Source organism: Sturnira hondurensis, unplaced genomic scaffold, assembly GCF_014824575.4.
Source record: "Sturnira hondurensis isolate 20B ecotype Veracruz unplaced genomic scaffold, ASM1482457v3 Scaffold0007036, whole genome shotgun sequence".
In the NCBI taxonomy this organism is placed as follows: domain Eukaryota; kingdom Metazoa; phylum Chordata; class Mammalia; order Chiroptera; family Phyllostomidae; genus Sturnira; species Sturnira hondurensis.
The window spans coordinates 5,905,099-5,915,397 of record NW_028079667.1 but is presented as its reverse complement, the minus strand read 5'-3'; the positions used below and the strand labels follow the sequence as shown (position 1 = coordinate 5,915,397).

The window sequence follows — 10,299 nt, the reverse complement described above, 5'->3', positions numbered from 1 at the left end:
ATGGGCAGTCAGTCACTGGATGAGTGGGAAGCATGAGTGGGAAAGAACTTGGCACACCAGAGGGAGAAGAGAAGGCTCAGTGCCTGCAGCTCAGGAAGCAAGGCGACATGTGGGGAGTGTGATGCTGGGAGACTGGCAGAAACCAGTGCTGCAAGGCCTCTGAGACCTTGTGGGTATGTCTCCATTTTGCTCTCTCGAAATGGAATTCCTTCATTCCACTTCTCTTCACTGTCTGACCAACTGCTTCATTCTTCAATTTCCGCTTTAAATATCTGCCTGCCCGCCTGCCTGGCAGAATTGGATGTGCCCTTATCTGGCTTCCCAAGTGAATTCATATCTCAATTTTAGGGCTTCTATTCAGTCATTGGTCTCTGTTTCCAGGCTTATCTCTCCCATTGACTTGAGTTGTTTGAGGGCAAGGCTCTTGTCTGACCTCTCTTATTTCAGGGCCCAACACACTACACATTGTATAGTGGGTGCTCCGTGGACTTCACTATGTGTGCAAGTGGATAGATAGATAATGAGGGATAACATGGACCTCAGGGCTTTGTCCACCCCTAGCTAAGCTTTGAGGCCGTGCTATCGTTTCTAGACACACAGCCTCCTCTCTACGTTTATTCCAGGGAACTCCCAATCTCGGTAGAATGGCCTTATGTAGTAGGTATCCTATAGGGTCCAGTGGTACAGACACATTGATCACCTAAGAAGGGTACTCTGGGAATATCCCTTTGTGAGTTATGTAGGCCATCCTATTGCAATTGAGTCTTGATTGCTATTGGCCTGTTCAGTCTGAGACTGACCCTCAGACTGGCTGACTGTGAGGCTCGCCTCCTAACACAGTGTACAAGCTGCAGTGCAGCTGCTGATTTCACGAAGCAGAATTTGTCTCAGCAGGGTTTGGTGTCTTCCGAGAGCTCCCTGTGGATATGCTGCTTGTGAACCTTATTAGATCCTGCTCTGTTGTTTTCTGAACTGGACACTGGGCGTGGTGGTTCTGGGCCTATTCAGAGGGACTCTGGTTCAGTCCCATGTCAGACACTGCCTGTGACTGCCACTAGGCAACCTGTCTCTAGTTATCAGCAATGCACAGCTTGCGGCTCCCTCTGCTGGGCCTGGGTGTGTGTGAAAGGACCAAGATGTGCACCAAGGCCAGCTTTTCCAGCACGAGAATTGGGAACAGATCAGCAAAAGCCTCAAAACACCCCAAGATCTGCCTCTGCCTACAGACTGCCCATCAGGCTTAGCCACTGAAAGATCCTCTGGCTAATACTCTTCAGGAGGGAGTAAAGGACACAGGACTGAGCAGGAGAGATTCCAGTGGGTGGGGCTGTTGCTTTCCCCTCAGGCTGTTGCCACAGGGTGGGGAGTGCTCTGCCTGAGAGAGATGCAGCTGCAGGGTGGGAAGGTGAATGAGCACAAGGAACCGGGAAGCTGACCCTTCAGATCCCTCCTGGGCACCACAAACCCCACACTCTCCTCACATGGCTCTCACCTACTTTGTTCCCCCTTTTTTGGAGCCCAGGGTGAGTGGCTGTGAACAATATTTTGACTGTTGGCCCTTCTGGAGGATGGTTGTATCTCTAGCTGTCTGTCCCCGGTACACAGAAACCCCACTGCCTTTCACAGATGAATGTTATGTGGGTGCCTTTCCAGGTTCTCTAGGCTGGGTAGCCAGCTCGGTGTGTACACCCAACATTTCTCAGGGGGAGTCCTCCCCCAAAAGCTGACCTATCCTAGCCAGCAGTCCTGTGCCTCCACACTTCCTACCAGTCTCAATGTGGCTTCTTCTGTAGGTACTTGGTTATAAGACTTCTTTCCAGCTAGTCCTCAGTCGGTTACTCAGGATGATTTTTCTATAATTTAGTTGTGGTTCCATTTGGTCCTGGGAAGAAGTTAGTGCAGCTTCCACCTAACCCAGCACCGTCTTAGGTCTTTGCTATTACATTTGTTTGTTTGTTTAATCCGACGACCCTCCTTCTTGAGTAAGACAGGAATACAATTTTTAGTCTTGGCTCTGGCTGGAGGGAAGAGAATAGGAAAAGTTTCCCTAAGAATTCCCAAAGACAGGAGTGTCCTCTTACATTTTGAGGCACAAATTTATACTACCTATATGCCCCTAGGTACCTGGAAAAAACAGGTGTAAATCCATTCTCGGGGAATCCAACTTAAACACAGACTTCAAAGAATAACAAGTGATGAATTTACACAACCATTAATTCACAATCAGAAAACAAAACTCATAAAGAAACATGCCATTGTGGGTGAGACTTAGGAGAAGTAATAAATAATAGAATCACACTTGAAAAGACTAAAGGTGTTCAAAGAAGAAAAAGATAAATAAAATAAAATGCAATTAAAAAACAAAAACAAAAAAGACAAGAAAATTTAAACAGGGAAAAAAGACCAAAGGTTTCAGATTTGGAATATAAAATAAGTAAGCTTAATGTGCTAAAATAAATAAAAGAAAGTATGAGACATATTTCTAAGAAACACAAGACCACAAAAATAATCAGGCATTTTTAAAAAGTATTATACAAAACTCCTATAAATGAAAATTTGTAAAAATAAAATTAGAGATACAATGGATTGGCTATTCAAAGACACAGTTAAAGAGAGATAATGGAATAGAAAAGGTGAAAGTGAGATTAAGAGATATAGAATAAAGTAAAAAAATGGAGCAAGAAAACATTTAAAGATATCGTGGCTAAGAATTCCCAGTGTTAAAAAGACTCAAATATCAGTTTCAAGAAGAAATCAAATGAAAGAAGGCACACTCAGATTCTCTTGGATTCCCTTCTCTTTTGAGGACCCCAGGATACTCTANAATAAAAGAAAGTATGAGACATATTTCTAAGAAACACAAGACCACAAAAATAATCAGGCACTTTTAAAAAGTATTATACAAAACTCCTATAAATGAAAATTTGTAAAAATAAAATTAGAGATACAATGGATTGGCTATTCAAAAGACACAGTTAAAGAGAGATAATGGAATAGAAAAGGTGAAAGTGAGATTAAGAGATGTAGAATAGAGACTTCCGCCAAGATGGAGGCATAGGTGGAAACACTGTGCCTTCTCCCACAACCAAGTTTGAATAAAACAAAGGTTTGGAGAAACAAAGACACAACCAAAGGACAGAAAATTGAATTATACGGAAGTCCGACTACATCTAACCGTTCAACGGGGACGGTAAGAGGGGCGGAGCCAGCAGCGAGCACGGTCGGGCAGGACAGGGCCCCCGACCCAGGCGTGCAGGCAGACGAGAAACAGCTGGGGTGCGGGGCAGACCGTGGGCGCATATTCGCACACAGTGAGACAGACCACACAGGCCCCAGGGGGCGAGGGCTGACGGCGGTGGCACACTCGTGTGCAGTGGGACGAAACGCGTGGGCCCGGTGACGACAGCAATTGCGGCACCGGTGAGGGCCGTGGTGGCAGACGGCGGACAGGACGCCATAGTCCCTCTTTGACCCCGCCCCCACATACAGCGTCACAACCCAGCTACTTAGTTGCCCTGCAATACTGGTGAGAGCCATTGTCGCTCTTTGACCCCGCCCCCACAGACAACGACACAACCCAGAAACTTAGTTGCCCTTCGGCACCAGTGAGGGCCGGGGCGGCAGGCGGCAGACGGGACGCCAGAGTCCCTCTTTGACCCCGCCCCCACATATAGCGTCACAACCCAGCGACTTAGTTGCCCTGTTCTAGTGAACATTTTAGAGCTCTGATCCTGCTATGGAACAGGCAAGAACAACCCGAAAGATGGCACAAGAAGAACTCAAAGTCCAAGAGCCAATAACTCTTAGCGACCAAGAAATTGCCAGCCTCTCAGAAGCACAATTCAGGACACTATTTATCAAGATGCTCACAGAACTGGTAGATTATAGTCACAAATTAGAGGAACAAAGTCACAAATTAGAGGAATATATGAAGGCTAAACTAATTGAAATGAAGGGAGATGCACAGGAAACCAATAGTGATGGAAAGGAAACTGGGACTCAAATCAATGGAATGGACCAGAAGGAAGAACAAAACATCCCACCAGAAAGGAATGAAGAAATGAGAATTCAAAAAAATGAGGAGAGGCTTAGGAACCTCCAGGACATCTTTAAACGTTCCAACATCCGGATTATAGGGGTACCAGAAGGGGGAAAGAAACAGCCACGAGTGGAAAACTTATTTGAACAAATAATAAAGGAGAACTTCCCCAGTCTGGCAAAGGAAATAGACTTCCAGGAAATCCAGGAAGCTCAGAGAGTCCCAAAGAAGTTGGACCCAAGAAGGAACACACCAAGGCACATCATAATTACATTAGCCAAGACTAAAATGAAGGAGAGAATCCTAGAAGCAGCAAGGGATAAGGGGACAGTCACCTACAAAGGAGTACCCATCAGACTGTCAGCGGATTTCTCAAAAGAGACCTTACAGGCAAGAAGGGGCTGGAAAGAAGTATTCCAAGTCATGAAATCCAAAGACCTACAGCCAAGATTGCTTTATCCAGCAAAACTTTCATTTAGAATGGAAGGACAGATAAAGTGCTTCTCAGATAAGGTCAAGTTCAAGGAGTTCATTATTACCAAGCCCTTATTATATGAAATGCTAAAGGGACTTATATAAGAAAAAGAAGATAAAAAATATGAACAGTGAAAGGACAGCAAACACACAGTTATTAACAACCACACCTAAAACAAAAGCAAACCAAGAGGACAGCTAGATCAGGAGTGGAACCATAGAAATGAAGAACACATGGAGGGTTAGAAACAGGGGGGTGGGAGGGGGAGAAGGGGGGAGAAGGCACAGAAAATAGCATAGATGGTAGGTAGAAAATAGATAGGGGGGAGGGAGAGAATAGTGGGGGAAATATAGAATCCAAAGAACTTGAGACACGTTATAAACTAAGGAGGGAGAAGGGTGGGGGAGGGAGGGTGCGGGTGGAAGGGATTGAAGGGGGGAATAGAACAACTGTAATGGTATAATCAATAAAATATATTTTTAAAAAAAGAGATATAGAATAAAGTAAAAAAATGGAGCAAGAAAACATTTAAAGATATCGTGGCTAAGAATTCCCAGTTTTAAAAAGACTCAAATATCAGTTTCAAGAAGAAATCAAATGAAAGAAGGCACACTCAGATTCTCCTGGATTCCCTTCTCTTTTGAGGACCCCAGGATACTCTACTGATCCATGAGTAATTAAGATTTTTGTTAACAGCTAGTATAGTCCCTAAACACCATTAATAATTAGTTTCACTAAATAAATGTAGTCTAGTATATGCTTTATAGTCCTCATTTTATTTTAAGCTGATTTTGGTTAATGGTTATCTAAAAATATTTTTATATGTATCCTATCACCCAAGTTATGTAAAAATTATACATGTAGACTTGGATGGCAAACGAATACATTTTAATACAAGGCAAGTTCCTTTGTTCACACTTACTGAGATAAGGAGAAGAGTTTCTTTTCACCTGTTGACTACAGTGTTCATGCAAAACTTAGGAATAGTAATTTCAGGGCTATAGGTATCTGGTTTTTCATCAAGGGAATATTGTTTTCCACTTGCATCCCATGGGATACAATAATAGGGATGATAACAATGTATGATAATGATAATGTTGAATTGCAGCAGTAAGCACTAGAGCAGGAGTCAGCAAGCATTTTCAGTTTCTGCAAAAGATGGAGTAGTATTTTGGACATTGTAAGCCAGATGCTCTTTGTCTCGTCGTCCCAACTCTGCTGTTGCAGTATTAAAGGAGCTATGAACAACACGTAAATTAAACTTTATTTACAAAAACAGGCCAGGGTTTTACTCTATGGCTGTAGTTTGCTCTACCATGGATTAAAATACAGGCATACCATAGAGAAACTGCGAGTTCAGTTTCAGACTACTGCAACAAAGCCAGTAGCAAAATAAAGTGAGTCATAATCTTTTTGCAGGGGGAAGGCCTTGCTTCAAATTTTAAAAAACTCTACATTTGTGAAGCTCAATAAAACAAAGCACAATAAAATAAAGTGTGCCTATGTTGAGGGTGTCTGAATTCCAGTGAATTACTTAATTGTAATTAGACGTACTTCTTAAATTTTGTTTAAATTATATTTTTCCAAATGTATAATAACTTAGTATAAAAATAAAGATAGACTACATTTATTTTATTTTTAACATATATTTTTACATTATATTTTATTGATCATGCTATTACAGTTGTCCCAATTTTTCCTTCTTTGCCCACTCCACCTAGCCCCCTCATTCCCTCACGCAATCCCCACACCATTGTTTATGTCCATGGGTCATGTGAAGGTTCTTTGGCTACAACATTTCCTATACTGTACCTTATGTCTTCATGGCTATTCTGTAACTACCTATTTGTACTTCTTAATCCCCTCACCTCTTTACTCATTTCCCCAAAGCCCCTCCCATCTGGCAACCATCAAAATGCAAGATCTCTGTATCCATGATTCCATCTCTGTTCTTTTTGTTTGATTAGTTTATTTTTTAGATGCAGTTGTGATAAATTTGTATTTTTTACAATTTTATTCTTCATAGTAAATAAATAAATGTTTTCAAAATGTTTTTGAATGTTTTAAAAAACCAATAAATTTGGTCTTTTTCTTAATAACTCCCTTTAACATTTTGTATAATAATGGTTTGGTGATGATGAACTCCTTTAGTTTTTTCTTGTCTGGGAAGCTCTTTATCTGTCCTTTGTTTCTAAATGATTGCCTTGCTGAGTAGAGCAATCTTGGCTGTAGGTACCTGCTTATCATGATTTTGAATATCTCTTGCCAATATCTTCTAGAAATTGAAAGTTTTTGATTTCTTGCTCTTTCTCTTCACCTTCTGGAACCACTATGATTCAAATGTTGGAATGTTTAAAATTGTCCTAGAGGTTCCTAAGCCTCTCCTCACTTTTTTGAATTCTTGTTTATTCATTCTTTTACAGTTGAATGTTTATTTCTTCCTTCTTTTCCAAATCATTGATTTGAGTCCTGGTTTCCTTGCCTTCATGGTAGACTCCCTGTGTATTTTTCTTTATTTCACTTTGCATAGCCTTCACTTCTTCCTCTGTTTTGCATCTATACTCAGTCATTTCTGTGAGCATCCTGATTACCAGTGTTTTGAACTCTGCATCTGATAGGTTGGCTATCTCCTCATCATTTACTTCTTTTTCTGGAGTTTTGATCTGTCCTTTCATTTGGGCCATATTTCTTTGTCTTGGTGTGCCTCTTATGATGTAAGAGGCAGAGCCTTAGGTATTCATCAGGGCGGTACAACCCACTTTGCTGAACTGTGGTGCTGTATGTGAGAGAGGGGTCTGGGAGAGAACAATGCTGCTTGCTTAGTTCTCGGCAGCTTTCAGTCCCTTCCCTTGCTACCAACAAATAAATTGGGCCCTTCTGGTGCTGATTCCTGAGTGGGTGGGCTCATGTGCATTTTACGATCTGTGGTCCCCTCCAACAGACTCTCCTGTGAGACTGGCAGTTTCTCCCACCGCCACAATCCCCACAAGATTTTTAGAGCCAGAAGTTTTGAAGCTTTCTTTCCCAGTACTGGAACTGTGGGCTTCCTGGTCTGTCTCACTCCCCAGTTGTTTTTCCTGGTTTATCCACTCACGAATGTGTGACTGCCCTGTGTGCCTGCTACCGCCTTGCCTTGTGTCCTCTCCGCCCCTCCTACCAGTCTGGATGAATGTTTCTTCTTTAACTCCTTGGTTGTCAGACTACCATACAGTGCGATTTCCTTACAGTTCTGCTTGTTTTCTGTTTTTAAATGGGTTATCATTCTTCTTTTGTTTGTGTGAGGAAGTGAAGCATATCTATGTATGCCTATATCTTGGCTAGAAGCCAAAAATTTATGACTTTTAATGCAGTTTCACGTCTAAAGAAAACAGCGTCAGTCCTGGTAGTCTGCATTCTCATGAGCTCTCAGGTGATGCCAGGGCTGCTGGTCCTCAGTCCATGCAGGCTGGGAGGAGAAAGAGTGTAGACTTCTCTTGAGAGAAATCTGGGAGAAGAACCATTGGATAGTTGAAGACATGAAAAGATTATAGAAAAGCAGTGTTTTGTTTTTACTTCTGAGCACATCTAAGGCCAAGGGAAACAAAGAGATGAGAAAATATAAATTATAGATGTAATATAATACTGCTAAACAGAGGAAAGAAGAAGTGGTACAGATAATCCACAGAAAGAATGAGAAAGGGGGAAGAATTAAGACCAAAGATACAGAAATTGCTTTTGAAGAGGAAAGGGGGATAGTGAAAAGGAGGAGGGAGGAAAGAAAGGCATTGGCTAAGTAGTTTTTGAGTTGATGAGGCAACTAGAGAGAACTCACTTTGGAAGACTTTAGGATGTTGGCAGTGAAACAGAAGATTAGATCATTGCGGCTCCTGAGAATACGGAGAGAGTGCTGGTACTGGGTAAACCCTGGCCCTTCCTCTATCCTCCTCATGATTATCAGGCATCAGAGGTATATGTTTCATTGGTGTTTTTTACTGCAGTGAAAGTAATTTGAATATAGAAGCACTGGCTGGGTTTTTATGGTAGCTCAGGTTTTGATAAGACAGCTGTTTCATAAAATTCCTCTAAATACTATGATAATATACCAAACTGATTTTGGACAGAGAAGAAATTAGAGTTTATTCTCTAAGAGCTACAGCTGTTACTTTCAGTATATATTACACTGATTTAGAAGGAAAAATATTTTTAATACCTACTATTTCTGTGGCGATTAAATTCATTCTCTTCATTTTTAGTAATCACATTTCAATATTGAAAACTCATTATACATTATTTCTTAGATGTGTTTTATGTACCTTCTTGCATGAGTGGATCAAGAAACTTTAAGATGGCTAAAGTAGAGGATACAGGAAATGGAGGCATACCAGTAGCCCATATTGGTATGGAAAAAAAATTTATTAACTATTATTCTGTAAGTGTATATCCAAGCTGACCAAGTCTTAACATTTTCTCTGTTTGCAAATGATTGTGCATTAAACTGACCAGTCCTCACAGTTGTGTACTTCCTAAATTATAGGACAGATTGATGAACATGATAAATGCTTGTAGCATAAGGTATAAAGATTGTGATGTTTCCATTGAGGATATGCTGTTGCATTCTATTTCAGTTTTGTTCCAATAGGGTCATGACTTGTTTCTCTGATTAAAGATCACTTTTATCTCATCACATATTGTGTTCACTTTGGTACAGGCACACTTTTCTATTTTAGTTATAATCTTTGAAACATACTTTTACTTTTGAAATCTAAACTGCATGTTTTATTAAACTTACATTCTTTTTATTCAGTATTTATAGTATATTCATATTTCTTTTTAGTTGATGTCCTTATCCACTCAACCCTTGAAAAGAAAAAACGAAAACTAACACCTAATGTAGTAATTTCCAAAGCTAAGCATGAGGATTCAGCTGTATACTAACTCTGCATGGATGTGTAGTTGGCTTTCATATTTTCATATAATTGAGTATATGTCTCTTTGCTCTTTAGATTCTCCTGGAAAATATTCTCACTTAAAGGTAATAACTTTTATGTTTTTATACTGAAGTACTAACTACCAATTGTATGAAATGTAAATTTTTTCTAATCATCTTGTTTGAAACTTATTCAGCCTACTGTTGAAGAGAAAGATCCTGTTCCTGAAAAAACAGCAGGAATGTATTTTCTACAAACATCCAGATCAGGTAAATTTTGTGCTACAAATTTAACTCTGGAAAGGAACACATGAGAATATTTGACATGCTCATAGTCTTCTCATTCCTAATTCCTTTTTTTCTTTTTCTGGCAGTTGAATTGTAGGTATTGACACAAGTAATGCAGATGTCACTTTTAGAATCCATGTTGGATATTTGCAGAAAAATAAACCAAGATTTCTAAAATGTAAACTTTAAATAAGGTGTTTTTACTTTTGTTTTGATAGCCTAACATTCCCAGTTTGGAACCACTGTAGTTATTAGGGATTCCCAGAGGTTAATTTTTAGAGTCTTAAGATTTTTCCACTATTGTGAAATGCTTATTTGGCCATGGCTGGTGTGGTTCAGTGGATTGAGTACCAGCTTCCTAAACAAAAGGTATCTGGTTCAACTCCCAGTTGGGGCACATGCCTGGGCTGTGAGCCAGACCCCAGTTGGGGGTGTGTGAGGGGCAACCAGTCACTGTTTCTCCCACATATCGTTGTTTCTCTCCCTCTCTTTCTCCCTCCTATGTCTCCTCTTTTGAAAATAAATAATTTTTTAAAAAGAAAAGTAAAAGAAAATGATGCTTTCAAAGTAAATAACTAAAATAAAATACTT

At 40.4% G+C, this 10,299-nt stretch overlaps 1 long non-coding RNA gene across 1 annotated transcript; it reads left to right on the top strand.

The window, feature by feature from the left end:
- Window positions 1-8,795: 8,795 nt before the first annotated feature.
- Window positions 8,796-9,690, top strand: LOC118990456 (uncharacterized). Its single transcript, XR_005067226.1, has 3 exons — window positions 8,796-8,890; window positions 9,497-9,525; window positions 9,618-9,690. It is a non-coding gene; the product is annotated as an uncharacterized LOC118990456 (long non-coding RNA).
- Window positions 9,691-10,299: the final 609 nt, after the last annotated feature.